The 15717-nt window shown below is 46.7% G+C and overlaps 1 protein-coding gene across 4 annotated transcripts in view; it reads left to right on the forward strand.

The window, feature by feature from the left end:
• SLC39A14 (solute carrier family 39 member 14) overlaps positions 1-15717 on the forward strand; it is a 50924-nt gene that overhangs the window by 17612 nt on the left and 17595 nt on the right. The window contains exon 1 of one of the 4 annotated variants that reach the window (XM_005683993.3): positions 11188-11417. The exons of the other annotated variants lie outside the window; for them this stretch is intronic. The gene's annotated coding sequence lies outside the window, so the exon portion shown is untranslated. Of the gene's footprint in view, positions 1-11187; positions 11418-15717 lie in introns of those variants that run through there. 4 annotated transcript variants of the gene reach the window in all.

Raw genomic sequence — 15717 nt, forward strand, 5'->3', positions numbered from 1 at the left:
TCTGAATCCCAAGAAGAGGAGTCCACACTGGAGGTAAAGGATGAGAGAGGGCCTCTCACCTCAGTGATCTCATGGGGACGGCCAGTGTCCTTGGACCAGGGAATGAGCCGTGTGGAAATTTGAGAAGTGGGCGGGAAAGTGGAGGAATATGATTCAGGAATGTCATTACTCAGTCTTCCCCCTGTCTCATCACCTTTTTCTCTCTGATTTAGAAATGTGGACTTTTCCCCTCTTTTTCCCAATTACCCTCTTTTCCCAAAGAGTAGGGCTCATTTGTGACTCATGCTGGCAAATGTTTATGGTCACTGAGAAATGTCAGACCCAAGATGTAGCCTGTGCCTTCCTGCTGGGGCCCTGGGCATGTGCTCATGACGCCACTTTGGGGAAGAAAACTGGCAACCTGATGACCTTCCTCTGAGAGTAGAGGTCCTCAGACCTCTGTGTACATTGTTGTCCCCTGGAGAGCTTCCTAAAACACAGATTGCTGGGCTCCACCTAGAGTTTCTGATTCAGCAGATTTGGGTGGTGCTAAGAATTTTTTCTTCCAAAAAAAAGAAAAAAATTGTCTGAAGGGTAGGGGAGAGAAAATTTATACTTTCAATAGGTTCCCAAGTGACGGTATTGCCTGCTGGTTGTGGAACCATGCTCTGAGAACTACTTTCCTGGAGAAATTATCACGCCCAGTTCAGCATCTCAGCTGTAGAGACTGTCATAGTCAGAGCTTCTGAGGCAGAACGAGCGGACTTGCCCCGGCTTAAGGCTGTGGGTAGGGGGAGATAGTGGTGTAGCAGGACATGATGTGAAGAGCCAACTCATCGGAAAATGTTAGTTGCTCCGTTGTGTCTGACTCCTTGCAACCCATGGATTGTGGCCTGCTAGACTTCTCTGTCCATAGGATTCTCCAGGTAAGAACACTGGAGGGGGTTGCTATTTCCTTCTCCAGGGAGATCTCCCCAACCCAAGGTTCAAACCCACACCTCCCACTTGGCAGGCAGATTCTTTACCATCTGAGCCACCAGGGAAGCCCAGGAATGCTGAGAAACATTGAAGGCAAAAGGAGAAGGGGCAACAGAGGATGAGATAGATAGCATCACTGACTCAATGGACATGAATTTGAGCAAACTCTGAGAGAGAGGAGAGGACAGAGGAGCCTGGCCTGCCGTAGTCCATGGGCTCAGAGTCGGATGAGACTTAGCAACTGAACAACAAACAACAAGGACATGAGTGACAGAAGAAGGGTGGGCTGATTTCAGGACAGAGAGTCTTTATGCAGGCCGAGTAGTGGAGCTGACCTGGGGCCCGGCTTCTAGTAGAGAAAGGTTCCTTGCACCAGAGAAACCCAGCCCTGAAACCTCCACCTGCTGCAGCCACAGGTCCTGTGAAGGCTCACTGTCTGGGAAGAGCCCACCTCACTGCCCAGAGGGCTCAGAGCACTCCTTTTACCCATTTTGGGAAGAAGGGAACATAGGAGACTTCTTGTGAGAGGCCCTTGGTGGCACATTCTGCCCACAAGTGATGCTGCCCAGGCGTTGTAGTTGGCCTTTATAAATGGCCCTCCTGCTACAGCAAGAGAGTTGAAGTATTAGCCTGATTGAGGAAATGATATAGGGCAGATTTGGGGAGGATTATTTTCAAACTCACTCGCACCTTTGGTTAACAGGACAGTGATGTGACTTGTTTCTCTCCTGGTAACTGCTAAAGCGGAGCCTTTTTGGGTCTTTATAGGCTTCCCTTCCCTGGTGGCTCAGTGGTAGAGAATCTGCCAGCCAATGCAGGAGATGTGGGTTTGATCCCTGGGTCAGGAAGATGGAAATGGCAACCCATGACAGTATTCTTGGCCTGGGAAACCCCATAGACAGAGGAGCCTGGTGGGCTACAGTCCACGGGGTCACAAAGAGTCAGACACGACTTAGCGACTGAACAACAACAACAGTTCAGGTCTTTAATGGAAACTGCCAAGCCAGCAGCCTCACGAGGCAGGGAAGCACCCCAGGCAGGGTTGAAGTTGGGAGAACAGTCTTGCTATTTAGACCAGACTGGGTACTGTGTTCTCCTTCCTGGGGTCCCAGCTCTCTTCTTGCCTACCTCTGGTTTGCTCTCCATACTGCAGCCTGACCAGGATAATAAAAACACAGATCTGCTGGCACCTTAGCTGAAGATGATCACCACTGCCCTCCAGATGGGTTCAGCCACCTTAGCATGGCCTACAGGCCCTTCCCTGTCCTGGCCCCTACCACATCCTCTCATGTACGCCCTGGCCACACCGCGCTTTTTAAGTTCTTGGATGCACCATCTTGGCCGAAGGATTCCAAAGGATGCTCCATCTTCCTGGAACATCCCGCCCCATCCCCACCCCATCACTTTTCACCTGGCCCACTTTTACACATCATTCTGTTGTTCAGTCACTCAGTTGTGTCCGACTCTTTGCAACCCCAGGGACTGTAGCCCACCAGATCTCCCTGTCCGTCACCATCTCCCAGAGCTTGCTTAAACTCATGACAAGTGGTCCACTGGAAAACGGAATGGTAAACTGCTGCAGCATTCTTGCCTTGAGAACATGTCCTGTAGGTGTCAGCTAAAATAACATCTCTTTCTGGAGGCCTCCCCTGACCCCTGACGCTAGATTTGACCGTCCTGCTGTGTTCTTCAAGCTTCCTTGGCTCCTCATCGTGACCTGTGGCGGATGGTGTCAATGGGCTTGTTCCCCAGGAATCCGCGCTGAGGCAGCCCTGGTCCTGGTGTGTTTACTAACAGCACTTTCTTTCACTATTGTGTACATTACTTTGGATAATAAATTATGGTCTAAGCTACTAAATGTAGAGAAAAAAACAACACTTCCCACAGACATCTTTCCACTGGAATTCCCAGTGTGATTTGCATTCTGCCAATGAGCCACATTGGATCTAGTCTTGAATATGTGGATATCCTCTTGCTCGTGATGGACCTGGGATGTCCATGTGCTGGTGTGGATTATGGTAGCTTCCTTGTGCCATTAGCTTCCTGATGGTGGCAGGTCAGGGCAGCAGCTCCTTGGAGGGCTGACTCCACTCTGATTTTGGAACCAGCTCCTGGAAGCTCAGTCCAGTCTGTTTCTTCCACTCTCCCCATGATTCTCTGGGCCATTTTAACAAGTTATACCAAGTCTCTTTCTGCTTAAATTGTCTAATTGAACCCCAATCAGTACACAACCCTCGTCATCACTGTGCTTATAAGTTGGTTGTTGAATTGTTTGCTTTGCAGCTCTGTGAGGGCAGGTACCAGGCATTCTCCAACATTATTCTTGGTATGAAATCTGTAGGCAATGAATATTTGTTGAGTGAATGAACTGTTGGAATGAGTTTTTTCAAGTCACAGGTGTAGCTAGCCTTTTGTTCAATGAATATAAATCATATTGAAGGAATGGGAATTGTTTAGTCTAGAGGAATAAATGCTCTGGACATCTGACTTCAGATAATGTAAGAAGGCCCCAAGGCGGTAGGGGTGGGGAAGGGGTTAGAATGTCTGAAAGGAGGCAGTAAGTTCTATGTTCATCAAGCTGTAAGGGTGGCGCAAGGTGACATTAGTTAGGTGAGAGGCTGGACTTGGCATCTTCTAGCTGAAATTTTCAACTTCTGCCCTCTTGCATGCCCAGCAGTAGTCAAGCATAAGGGGAGGACCCCCTTGCCTTCATGGAACAAAACTCTGTTGGGAAGGCTCCCTAAGAGACCAGATCATCAGGAGTTCAAAGTAGTTGGAGATGAGTTCTCAGAGAGTGGTCCAAGAAGGCTTCCTGGAAGAAGAGGTAATCTGGGACTCAATAGGTTCCAGTCTAGGTGAAGGGATTGGCCTGAGAGCTTGGAGGACAGGGAGTAGAAGGAAGAGACCTCAAGTCCATGCTGTGTTATGACCTTAAAGCTCTCTCTCATCTATCAGAGTGCCCCTGAGAGGCTGGGCATTTCATAGCCTAATCATGCTGGGGGCACATGGTAGTTTAGTGGCAGGCCTCATATTTGAACCCAGGCCTGCCCGACTCTTCATGCTGTCTGATGATCTAGCCACCGGCACATACATTTTACTTATGCATTTGACCCTGAGTAATAAGTTGGGAAGTTCTGCTTCAAGTGGGTGATGTAAGTGGTGATTGTGAGCACCTTGTTTCCTAAGCCACATGCTGGGCCCCGTGGTCTGACAAACAGGAGTAGACTTAGAGGACAACAGGTCAGAATTTTGCAATGGAGTGTCTGGGAAATGTTGATGGATGAATGATGAGAAGAGAGGTGGGGCTGGGGGTGGGGGTCCTGCAGGCTCCTCCTTACCCGGCTGCCTGACTCATTTCGTTGGTTTTGGAAGGCTTCCTTGCTCCGTCAAGCCCAGGCTCTGCTGGGACGGGGGGAGCCTGGCAGATGCACAGTCCTCTGCTGGTCCAGCCCTCAGGGCTCAGCGTGTGGTTAAATCAGCCATCCCAGCCGCCTGTGCTGGCTGCCCAGGGCCCCGATGCCGGTCTCTGCCCTACCCAACCTCCCCCGACAGGCGCTGACACAGTGGGGGCTCAGTAAATATTGGTCGATGCGCGGCAGGCTGCTGGTTCTAATTTTGTTCTCTGCTTCTGGGTCACCACTTTTTTTTTTTTTTCTGACTTTTCTCATCCTGCCTCTCCCAGCACCGTGAGGTTTCATGGGGACAGTAAGTGGGCCACCGATTCTAGGTACCCCCTGCCCCACCTCCACCCTGCTGGCTCTCTTGTACTGTCTCTGGAAATCCCCCACCCTCGGTGGCCTCTGGCTGAGCCACAGCCTGAGGCTAAGGTTCTGGGAGTGTGAGCTGGAAGCAGAGCACATCCTTTTAGGGATATAGGAGAGCGGTTACGTGGGAGGGCCAGGGGAGGCTGGAGAAGAATGGGCCTGTTGAGCCCTGGGCCTCTTGGGCAAGGCCAGGGACTGGCTTTAGGCTGTGATATTTGCACTGTATTTCAGAGGGGGTTTTGGCTTGTCTGAGAGGGGAATGGCTTCCTGAACGATGTTCTTTTGGTGGGTGGGAAGGACCATAGGCTGGGTAGTTTTTCTCAGAACTCCAGACACCCTGTAGGGGATCTTGAGCACCATGCTGTGAGACTGTTGGTTTTCTCATGAAGTCTATTGAGACTGACACAGAGGACTGTATCATTATTAGCCTGACCATAAGTACTGGGAGAACACTCATTATTTATAGAACACTGAGCAGTTTTTGTAGTCAAATTATTAATTTTACAGGTTCTAGGTTTTGTGCCATACTTAGAAAATTTGATCCAACTCCTTGGTTATAAAAATGACCACCCATGTTTTCTTGTATTGTTGTACCTACACAACGCATTGGGACACATCAGTGATGCATTTTAAAAAAGTGAGGGAAAAACCCAAACACTGCAAATCCCACCACTCAGAAATAGTCCCACTAATATTAGGTGAACATTATTCCAGACAGTCTTCCAGGCATGCTTATAGATGAATGGATATAGAGAAATAGACATAAATGCTCCTGTAACATAGGGGGAATGGCAAGTTAGGAGACTGGGATAAACATATATGAACTGCTGTATATAAAACATAACTAATAAGTACCTACTGTGTGGCACAGGGAGCTCTCCTCAGTGTTTTGTAATAACCTGTATGGGAAAAGGATCTGAAAAAGAATATCCACTCTTTATATATAATGTATAACTGATATAACTGATTCACTTTGCTGTACACCTGAAACTAACACAACATTAAGTCAACGATACTCCAATAAATTTTTTTAAATACTCCTATAAAAAGAGTATTAAAACTTTCCTGAATGAAACTGAAGAAAAAGAAACTGTAGTAAATTTAAAGGAATTATTATTTTTTTTTACAGCTGTTTATCATGTAGGAGGAATATCCAACCATCTTAATGCTTCTCAAAGGGTGGGTTACTGACCGTGTGCATCCAAATTACCCAGGGTGGTTTTTTTTTTTAATTGTAAACGTTTATTTATTTATTTATCTTACAATATTGTATTGGTTTTGCCATACATCAGCATGAATCTGCCATGGGTGTACACGTGTTCCCCATCCTGAACTCCCCTCCCACCTCCCTCCCCGTACCATCCATCCTAATCATCCCAGTGCACCAGCCCCAAGCATCCTGTAGCCGGCATTGAACCTGGACTGGTGATTCATTTCTTACATGATATTATACATGTTTCAATGTCATTCTCCCAAATCATCCCACCCTCTCCCTCTCCCACAGAGTCCAAAAGACTGTTCTATACATCTGTGTCTCTTTTGCTGTCTCACATACAGGGTTATCATTACCACCTTTCTAAATTCCATTTATATGTGTTAGTATACTGTATTGGTGTTTATCTTTCTGGCTTACTTCACTCTGTATAATAGGCTCCAGTTTCACCCACCTCATTAGAACTGATTCAAATGTATTCTTTTTAATGGCTGAATAATACTCCATTGTGTATATGTACCACAGCTTTTTTATCCATTCATCTGCTGATGGACATCTAGGTTGCTTCCATGTCCTGGCTATTATAAACAGTGCTGTGATGAACATTGGGGTACATGTGTCTCTTTCAATTCTGGTTTCCTCAGTGTGTATGCCCAGCAGTAGGATTGCTGGGTCATAAAGCAGTTCTATTTCCAGTTTTTTAAGGAATCTCCACACTGTTCCCCATAGTGGCTGTACTAGTTTAAGCTGTGAAGAAATGTCTTCACAGACTTGTGAAGTCTTGTGTCTTTCACAAGAGAGATGATTTGCTAAAAGACCCCAAAAAAGGCATTAAAAAAACACAAAAACTTGTGAATCATATCTATAATTACTTGTTTCCATTTTAGACAGTATTTATTGACTCTGCTATGAAAAATGAGGGCATCAGCATTTTCACAGTTTTCCCATCTCCTTTCCATCTCTTAATTGTGTTAATTCTATTATTAAATTGTCCATAATTATAACATTTAGATTCTGTTCTGTAACTGTAATCCCCATAGTTTTTAATTCTTACTTGAAGGATTTTAAAGCTTACCTATGGGTTTTGCATTCCTGGAGCCCTTCATTTTTGTTTCTCCAGCGAAATTTTTCTTTTCGTCATTGTTTAGCAGCGACATTTAGCGGCATTTCATTATCATGTCGTTTCCCTACTCCCCGCCCCAGGAAGGGGACTGAAATCTCTGACTTATTTCATACTTGACAATTTCTGTTTGTTGTTTTTACCAAATCTGTAAGATGCTGGACATCACAGCTGGGAATAACATTCATTGGTTTGTATTTTCTTTCTCTAAGAATTCTACAAACTTTGTTACACTTCTTATACTAAATGTCACTATGGAGAAGATGAGAGCAGTCTGAATTTTCTGCCCCTTAAGTTTTCGTATATCTCACAATTTTTGGAAGAAAATCCTTGGGGCAGGGGGAAGTTTCTTCTGGTGGCCTGGAAAAAGCTTCTTTAAGTTCAGTAACTTAGCTGGGCAAAGTCCCAATATTGAACCTTCTGTGTAAACTTTTTGTGAAGTATTGTGTGTCATTTCAATCGTCGGTTTCTATTTTCCCTCTTGTTTCCGGGAAATCCTGGGGTTTCTTATCTTCGAACGTATCTTCGGTTGTGGTCGTGGGCTCTCTCTTTCAGGCACGTCAGGAACACCAGTTATCCCAACGTTGGTGTCCTGTCACTACACGCTTTCATTTGTCTTTTCCATCCACGTTCACCTTGCTTACCTCAGACCTTTTGTCAGTATTTCCATTTGAAATGCCTGGCAGAATTCAGTTCTCTGTTCACCATAATCTGTGTACTAGTTCATCCGTGATGTTTTCTTGGTCTTTTTTTTTTTTTGCTAAGCCTGCATCTCCTTTTGTTTTCTTCCTGCCTTTGAGCCCTGGCTTTATTGCGTGAGTGTTCTAATTGAGTAATTTCACAGAGTGAGGCTATAGTGAGGGATTGCTGTCTCCGGAGTGGTAGTCTCCTTTCTGTTGCCATCTTTGGCCTGCTGTCTCTTCTCATCGTGTTCATGCCAGTGCTTTTCAGCTCTCTTGGCTCTAAAATAAGGTAGTGACTTTCTTCCCACCACGTCGAAGCGAGTTTGTCCCCCTCCTCAATGACAGCAGTACCAGGGGCCGAGCATTTGTAGGGTGTTCTCTGTGGAGCCTGAGTTAGACAGGTGGCGGGATTGGGCCTCTGTTCTGGGATTTTGGTGGCGCTCCAGTGGCAAGGTTCAACCCTGGGTTATTGGGGAAGTGCTCTGTCGTGCTGAAGGAGGAAGAGGGCCCACTGCAGTTGGACAGTTTCCCCAATTCAGCCTGTGGCCTTGCAGCCCTTACTTCCCTTAGGGGGAGTCAGCCCATTGTTCTCGTTCCCCTGTCACCCGCTTCTTTGTTTTCCAGCAGCTTTTCCCACTACTCCCCACTGGAAGGGGAAGAAGACTTGGCGGCAGGTTGCCTGACTCTGCATCTGGGGAGGGTTAGTTAGAATCCTCCTGCTTCCTCCGGGCCCAGCCAGGGCCGGGAGACGAGCCACAAGTGGTGCCTCCTGCATTCCTTTCCTTGCCTCTGGTTTGGAAGTTATTATATCAGATTATGCCTCTTTCCTTGTTTGCTTGCTTGCTTGCTTTTGGTAACTTTGGTGGAGGGTGGGGAAGGAGGCTGTATTTATTATTTATTTATTATTTTTTAACCCAAAAGTTAATTATTGGGGAGGAAAAATCATGACTCCATTTCAATTCCCCATCTTAATTCAGAAATCTTTATTTTTATATAGTGTTTCAACGTACGTTAGCTTTCCTAATACACAGAGCTCTGGATTTGCTTTCCTCTGTCCAGAATAAGGAAACTGACCTAGTGAGATCAGTGAGATACTTGTTCAGCTGCTCAGTCGTGTCTGACTCTTTGCAGCCCCATGACCTGCAGGACACCAGGCTTCCCTGTCCTTCATTATTTCCTGGAGTTTGCTCAAACTCATGTCCATTGAGTCTGTGATGCCATCTAACCATCTCATCCTCTGTTGCCCCCTTCTTCTCTTGCCCTCAGTCTTTCCCAGCATCAGGGTCTTTTCCAATGAGTCACCTCTTCCTATCAGGTGGCCAAAATATTGGAGCTTCAGCATCAGTCCTTATAGTGAATGTTCAGGGTTGATTTTCTTTAGGATTGACTGGTTTGATCTCTTTTCTGTTCAAGGAGATCAAGAATCTTCTCCAGCACCACAGTTCAAAAGCGTCAGTTCTTCAGCACTCAGCCTTCTTTATGGTCCAGCTTTCATATTGGGACATAACTACTGGAAAAACCATAGCTTTGACTAGACAGACCTTTGTTGGCAAAGTGATGTCTCTGCCTTTTAGTTGAGGTACTTGGGGTCACTGCATATTGGATCCCTTCCCCTAAGCCCAGTGGTCCTTCTGTTGCTGAAGCTGGCACTCTCCTGGTTACTAGCACTTGTGACTCGGAAGACAAACGCCAGGGTTTCTGCGCCCTCAGAGCCTCCACCTCCACCCTGAGGCCTGGCTTTGTCTTTGGTCTGCAGGCTTCAGGGGTTTTTATGCGCCTGTCCTGAGGTATAGGCATATAAAACGTACGTAGTCGTATATGTGTCCTCTTGGCTCACCCAGACCACCTGCGTCTGTTCACCCCTCAATAGTTAGACTTTTGTGAGGACTGTCCTCTGGGGAGACATTCCTATTAGGCTGACAGGCCACAGTCCTAGAATGGGGTGAGGAGGGGGATTGGAGGAAGAACAGTCTATGTAACCATTTTCTATAGCAAAGACCTGGCAGTGGAGGGCAGTGGTGGGGAGAACCCCCAGGAAGTGGGGGGTTGGTGGCAACTGTCTTATGGTTAGTCGCTAATGCTCACAGCCCTGGAGGATGTGCTAAGGCCACAGATAACTCAGAGACCGCACCACCACCGCCCCCTGCCTCGCCCCGACTGCTGTTTATCTGCAAGAGGAATATAAGAGAACTCGATGCCTTTCTTCTTCTTTTTAGAAAATATGTATTTATTTTATTTGGCTGTGTTGAGTCTTAGTTGCTGCATGTGGAATCTAGTTCCCTGACCAGGGATCAGACCTGGGCCCCCTGCACAAGGAATGTGGAGTCTTAGACGCTGGACCACTGGGGAAGTCTGCTCAATGCTTGTCTTTACATCCTTTGAATTTCAGACAAGAAGGAGACAGTTGAGACGGCTAAAGATGATTCACTTAGGCCAGTCAGTGGTGCAGCCGAGGACTTTGGGAGCCGTCCTTCCTGTCACTGTCTCCTCCCTCTTTCCCCTGCTCCCTCACCTGCACCTCCTTTTTATCCCTCCAACCACCTTGGTCCTTCTTTGGTATGAACCATCCATCTTTTCCCAGTTTTAACTGAAGTGCTTTGTAAAAGCCCATTTCCGACTGCCCTTGCACACATGCTGCCCCTTGGCCTGTCTTACGATGCACTGTGCTCCCACACGGCCTGTGCTTTAGCGGGCACCAAGCAGGCATAGGGCAGGTAGGGTCCCAAACACATCCTTTGCCTGTTTCCTGTGGCTCGCCAGGTGGCCTTGGAAATCGCTGTGCCTTAGCCAAGTTTGTCTCTGGGAGCACTAGATCTTATCTTCCATGTTCCATTCCTCAGCCCAGAGGAATCTGAGAGGGAGAACAGCAGCCCACGTGGCCAATTCGTGGTCAGGGAAAGGACTGGATGTTAGAAGGGCCAGTGGCTCCCAGGCCCCCCAGGTCTCTGTTGCCCATTTTGCTCACATCAGTGTCCAGCCTCTGGACCAAGCAACATGGCAAGGCACTACTCTGTCCACACAAGGAGAAGTAAATGTTTGCTCATCTCTGAGACTGAGTGGGCATGGAGAAAGAGAGGCATGGTGAATGTAACAGCAACGTATGCTACAGGACAGAGCACCGCATCCAGGCAGAGGTGCTTCTGGGCCACGGGAAGGGATAATGGATGGGCAGGTAAAACCCTGACTGAGCCTCCTCCAAGGAGGGAAGGAACTTCTGAACTTCCACAGAGGGTTGAGAGCAAGTGTGTCCTGTTGACTCTCGTTCCCCCCGCCCCCGCCGCTGGGGGGAGGGTTAGGTCTGGCGCCTTGAAGACAGACCTGAAGCACTAAAGTAATTTACTTCTTTGAACCTGAGCCAAGTGAACAAAGGGGTGGAGCGACTCCAGCTTCTGTTCAGAGGGGGAGCCTGGTCCTCTGAGCCAACAGCATACTCAAGCCTTTGTCTCTGTAGCTTGTTTTTAATGCCTGGCCCCACTTGCTCTTCTTGCTCCTCCTGGAAGGAAGGTGGTCCTGGGGCAGCTGGCTCAGCTCCCTGGGGGGAAGGTGGGGTCTGGGGGGAGCAGCCCACCTGGGACCGCCCATTTCCATGCCCTTAATAGAACGGGCTTGAGCTTCCTCCTGCAGCCGGGCCACGCATCGAGGACCCCGTCCCAGCCTCACCATCCAGCCGCTCCAAGAATGTATGTATTTTCTTCCTTTCTTCTTTGTTTCCTCCTAAGAATCACTTATAAAGTTCCCTAAGTGTTTTTGCATGTCTCTTATTTCTTTCTTTAAAAAAAAAAATTATTATTTATTTGGCTGTGCTTGGTCTTAGTTGTGGCACATGGGGTCTTCGATCTTTGTTGAGGCATGTAGGATCTAGTTCCCTGACCAGGGATTGAACTCCAGACCCCTATATTGGGAGCATGGGGTCTTAGCCACTGGACCACCAGGGAGGTCCTGTGTCTCTGTCGTTTCTAAGTATTCTGAAGTTGCTGCAGATTAATTGGATTGCTTGGTTTTTTGGGAGTGGAGGAGCCAAAAGCAAAGATAACTTTACTGAGGAAGCCAACAGTCTTGGGGAGAAGCTGGACTCCTGTTCCAAAGAACCAAATCCCCATTTGCTGATCAGGGAGCAAGAGATTTTAAAGGGGAAATTTCAGGAATGCACTGGTATAGAGGGGTGGCTACATACAGAAGGGCACAGTCACCTTGAAATGTTCATGTGGTGGTCTGATCAGTGTCATCTTGAATGTTTTAAGTACAGTTAATTTTCAATTTCAGGGTCAGTTTGTTCCCATTTCCTTGAGGTAAACTCTCTAGATTGTGTAAGATGGAGCAGCTTACGTCGTGGCTAAAGTCTGGTCGTGATTTAGTCAACTTCTTCCATCTGGTGGGGGCTCCAGTATTAAAGGATATGGCTCAGATTATGATCTGTAGCCCTTGCATACGTGCATGCTAAGTCGCTTCAATCGTGTCCAACTCTCTGCGACCCTATGGAGCATAGCCCACTAGGTGCCTCTGTCCAAGGGATTCTCCAGGCGAGGATACTGGAGTAGGTTGCCATGTCCTCCTCTGTGATGCATTGCTTGTTTTAAACTTATAACATGGCCTGTCCCCTGAGACACACTTGGGCAGTTTCCCTCCACGAGTCTTTAGGCATCTTACACCTGGGTTTGGGGTACTTACTGAGGCTGGTAGAAACTGGGGTAGATCTGCCCAGAGACACACAGGCTTTGGTGGCTTCTCCATGAGACCTGGGGCGTGTATGTGTGTATCTCCACACAGCAGGGACAGTGATTAAGTGTGCCCTGACTTTAGTGTCACTCAGACCCAGCTTCAGATCAAGAAAATTTGATTTCTGGCTTCATTGGTTTACTTACTGGCCATGGGTCACACTCCCTAATCCCTAAGCTTCATCTGTTGTTGCTGAGTCACTGAGTCAGTCCAACTCTTTGCAGCCCCATGGACTGTAGCCTACCAGGCTCCTCTGTCCATGGTATTCTTTAGGCAAGAGTACTGGAGTGGGTTGCCATTTCCTTCTCCAGGGAATCTTCCCGACCCAGGGATCAAACTCATGTCTCCTGCATTAGCAGGCAATTTCTTTACTACTGAGCCACCAGGGAAGCCCTCATTTGTTAGGCAGAGATAAGTGTTCTACCTTCTCTTAAAGGCATTGGTGAATTAGATGCTTCAGTAAAGTACTGGGACCGCTAGCAGCTTATCTCATCAGCTGTTTGCCTCCCCTTTCCTAAACCATGCAGCCCTCCCCTACTTTGTTTTAACAGCACAGCACATGCCTTAGACAAATCCCACTATGGTCCCGTGGAAAACAGACTTCTTTGTACAGCGAGGTTTAGCTGTTTTAGACTTAAGATCCACCCTGCTAACTAACCATGATTTAATTTTGGTGCTTGGTAAAGATTTGAGAGTTTTTAGTCCCAAAATAGCACTTTTATAAACTACCCTCTTGGCTGGTGCCTAATCCATTCACTGGTATATACTCACTGGAGTAATGGTTTACGTCCCAGATGCTGTTGTGTGCCTCATGTGTGGGACCTAGAGCCTAGGATGTCCCAGCTGTGCTTGCAGTTGGAACTTGTGTCCTGTGTGCGTTGCAGGCCTGGTGCAAAGCCAGCCACAGTGCTTCCTTTGGCAGCTTAGTATCTGACTGAGAGGGAATCGAAGTGGGGGAACCCTGCTAATGATTAGTCATATAATCATCATAGCCCTGTTTTATCGAGTGCTGTCTTGCGTCTAGTTGCTTGCCAAAGCTCATGTCATTAAGTTTTCACAATAGTCCAATGATGTGGGTACCAATTTTACAGATGAGAAAACCGAGGTGTGGAGAGAGGCCACGTAACTTGGCCAAGGTCACTTCTGGGAATCAGCGGCATGAAAATTCAAGCCAAGTCTTTTGACCCTGAGGGCCATAGTACACTGCATCACTGCTCACAGTGATTCTAGAATGTTGACTCTGGTTAGAGAGCTTGCCCAAGATCACACACCTGGTAAATGGCAGAGTTGGGCTGCTAGCAGGCCTGCTGTTACCCACTCTCTGGTGCCTCTATCCACACCAGGCACTGTGCCAGAGCCCTGGGTGCCCAGGGAGATGTGGAAGTGACTGAAGCACCCGGGTTCCTGGGCCCCAGATTAAATAGGAGGTGCACTTCCCCCTCCTGGGATTTATTTCACAAATTAAATTATGGGAAATGACTAAGGGAAATGATTAACTAAAGGGGGAATGATTAACTAAAGAAAAGTTGTCAGTTGTGCTACCAGAAGGTTTCGTTTTTCTCTGTTCTTTTTCATTCTTAACTCTGTTTACATAATTGTTCCACTTCTTTATTTAATGTTAAACTCATGATTCTGCTTTTTATCGCTGCATACTGTTGTGTGAAATCAATATAATTCACTTGACCACAACACATCTTTCTGCCAATGGCTTTTTTATTTTGGGATTGCTTCTATTAGTGTAAATTCTAGAAGAAGTAGAATTATTAAAGGATTGAGATACATTTATTATCATATAACTTTTCCAGAGTCATTTAGATAGCAGTAGAAGTGGTTGTTTAACCTCACTAACATTTGATTTTATATCTTTTTAAAAAAATGTTTTGCTATCTTAATAAGTAGCAAAGTAGCACCCTCCATCTTTTAAATTTATATTAAACCAGGGAGACCAAGTTTTGGGGTTTTTTTGGTTTTTGTTCTTAATCGGCTGTACTGGGTCTTCTTGCGGCTTTCTCTAGTTGGGATCGAGTGGAGATTACGCTCTAGTTGTGGTGTGGTGGCTTCTCTTGTTGCAGAGCATGGGCTCTAGGGCATGCAGGCTTCAGTAGTTGTGAATCACCAGCTTAGTTGCCTTGAGGCATGTGGAATCTTCCCGGACCAGGGATCAAAAATCCATGTCCCCTGCCTTGGCAGGAGGATTCTTAACCACTGGACCACCAGGGAACTCCAAGACTAGTCGTTTTCATATTGGTTCCCTAATTTAAGTAGTATAGAAATAACTCTGGCATGTTTGATGGTGTATATTTTCCCCAGTCTGCTGCCCCCCCACCTTTCCTTTTTTTTTTTTTTTTTTTTTTAGATTTTTCCTTTGAAGAATTTCAAACATATACAAAAGTAGAGAGAGTAGTATAATGGATTCTCATCACTTAGTTCCAACTCATGCCTAGTTGTCAACTCATGCCTAATCTTATCTCATCTGTACTCTAATGCAAATATTCCCTCCTTTGTTATTATGAAGCAAATCCCAAGTAAAATACTTAATCCAGGATAATCTCAGTATCTCTAAAAAGATACAGACTTTAAAAGAAAAACATAACCACATGACTTGCCTGGTGGTCCACTAGCAGCGTTCACCTGCCAGCGCAGGGGACCTGGGTTCCCTCCCAGGTCTGGGAAGATTCCACGTGCAGTGGGTAAACTGTGCACCACAGCTACTGAGCCTGCGCCCTCGAGCCTGCACTCTGCAGCAAGAGAAGCCACCTTCATAAGAAGCCCACGCACGGCAACTAGAGAGTAGCCCTCTGCTTGCCGCAACTAGAGACAATCAATGTGCAGCAAGGAAGACCCAGCACAGCCAAAAAAAAAGTTAATTAAAAAACACACATACACACATAGTTTTTCTTTCCCTTTAAAAAAAAAATTACATATAATTATTTGACTGTGCTGTGTCCTGGTTATAGCACCGGAGATCGTCAGTCTTTGTTGTAGCATGCAAACTCTTAGTTGTGACGTGTGAACTCTTAAGTTGTGGCATGTGGAACCTAGTTTCCTGACCAGGGATCGAACCTGGGCCCTCTGCACTGGAAGCCTGGAGTCTTAGCCACATGGACCACAAGGGAAGTCCCTACTTTTTAAAAATTTAGTCAGACCTGTTGAATTTGTTTTTATTTTCTGTTACAAAAGAAGGACGGTTCTCAAAAGTTAGGCAGAGACTTAGAGGAGGGGTGAAGGGTCAGCTTTGGTACTGACTGGATCCAGAGTCTGAGG

The sequence above is a fragment of the Capra hircus genome, chromosome 8 (genome assembly GCF_001704415.2).
Source record: "Capra hircus breed San Clemente chromosome 8, ASM170441v1, whole genome shotgun sequence".
Lineage (NCBI taxonomy): Eukaryota > Metazoa > Chordata > Mammalia > Artiodactyla > Bovidae > Capra > Capra hircus.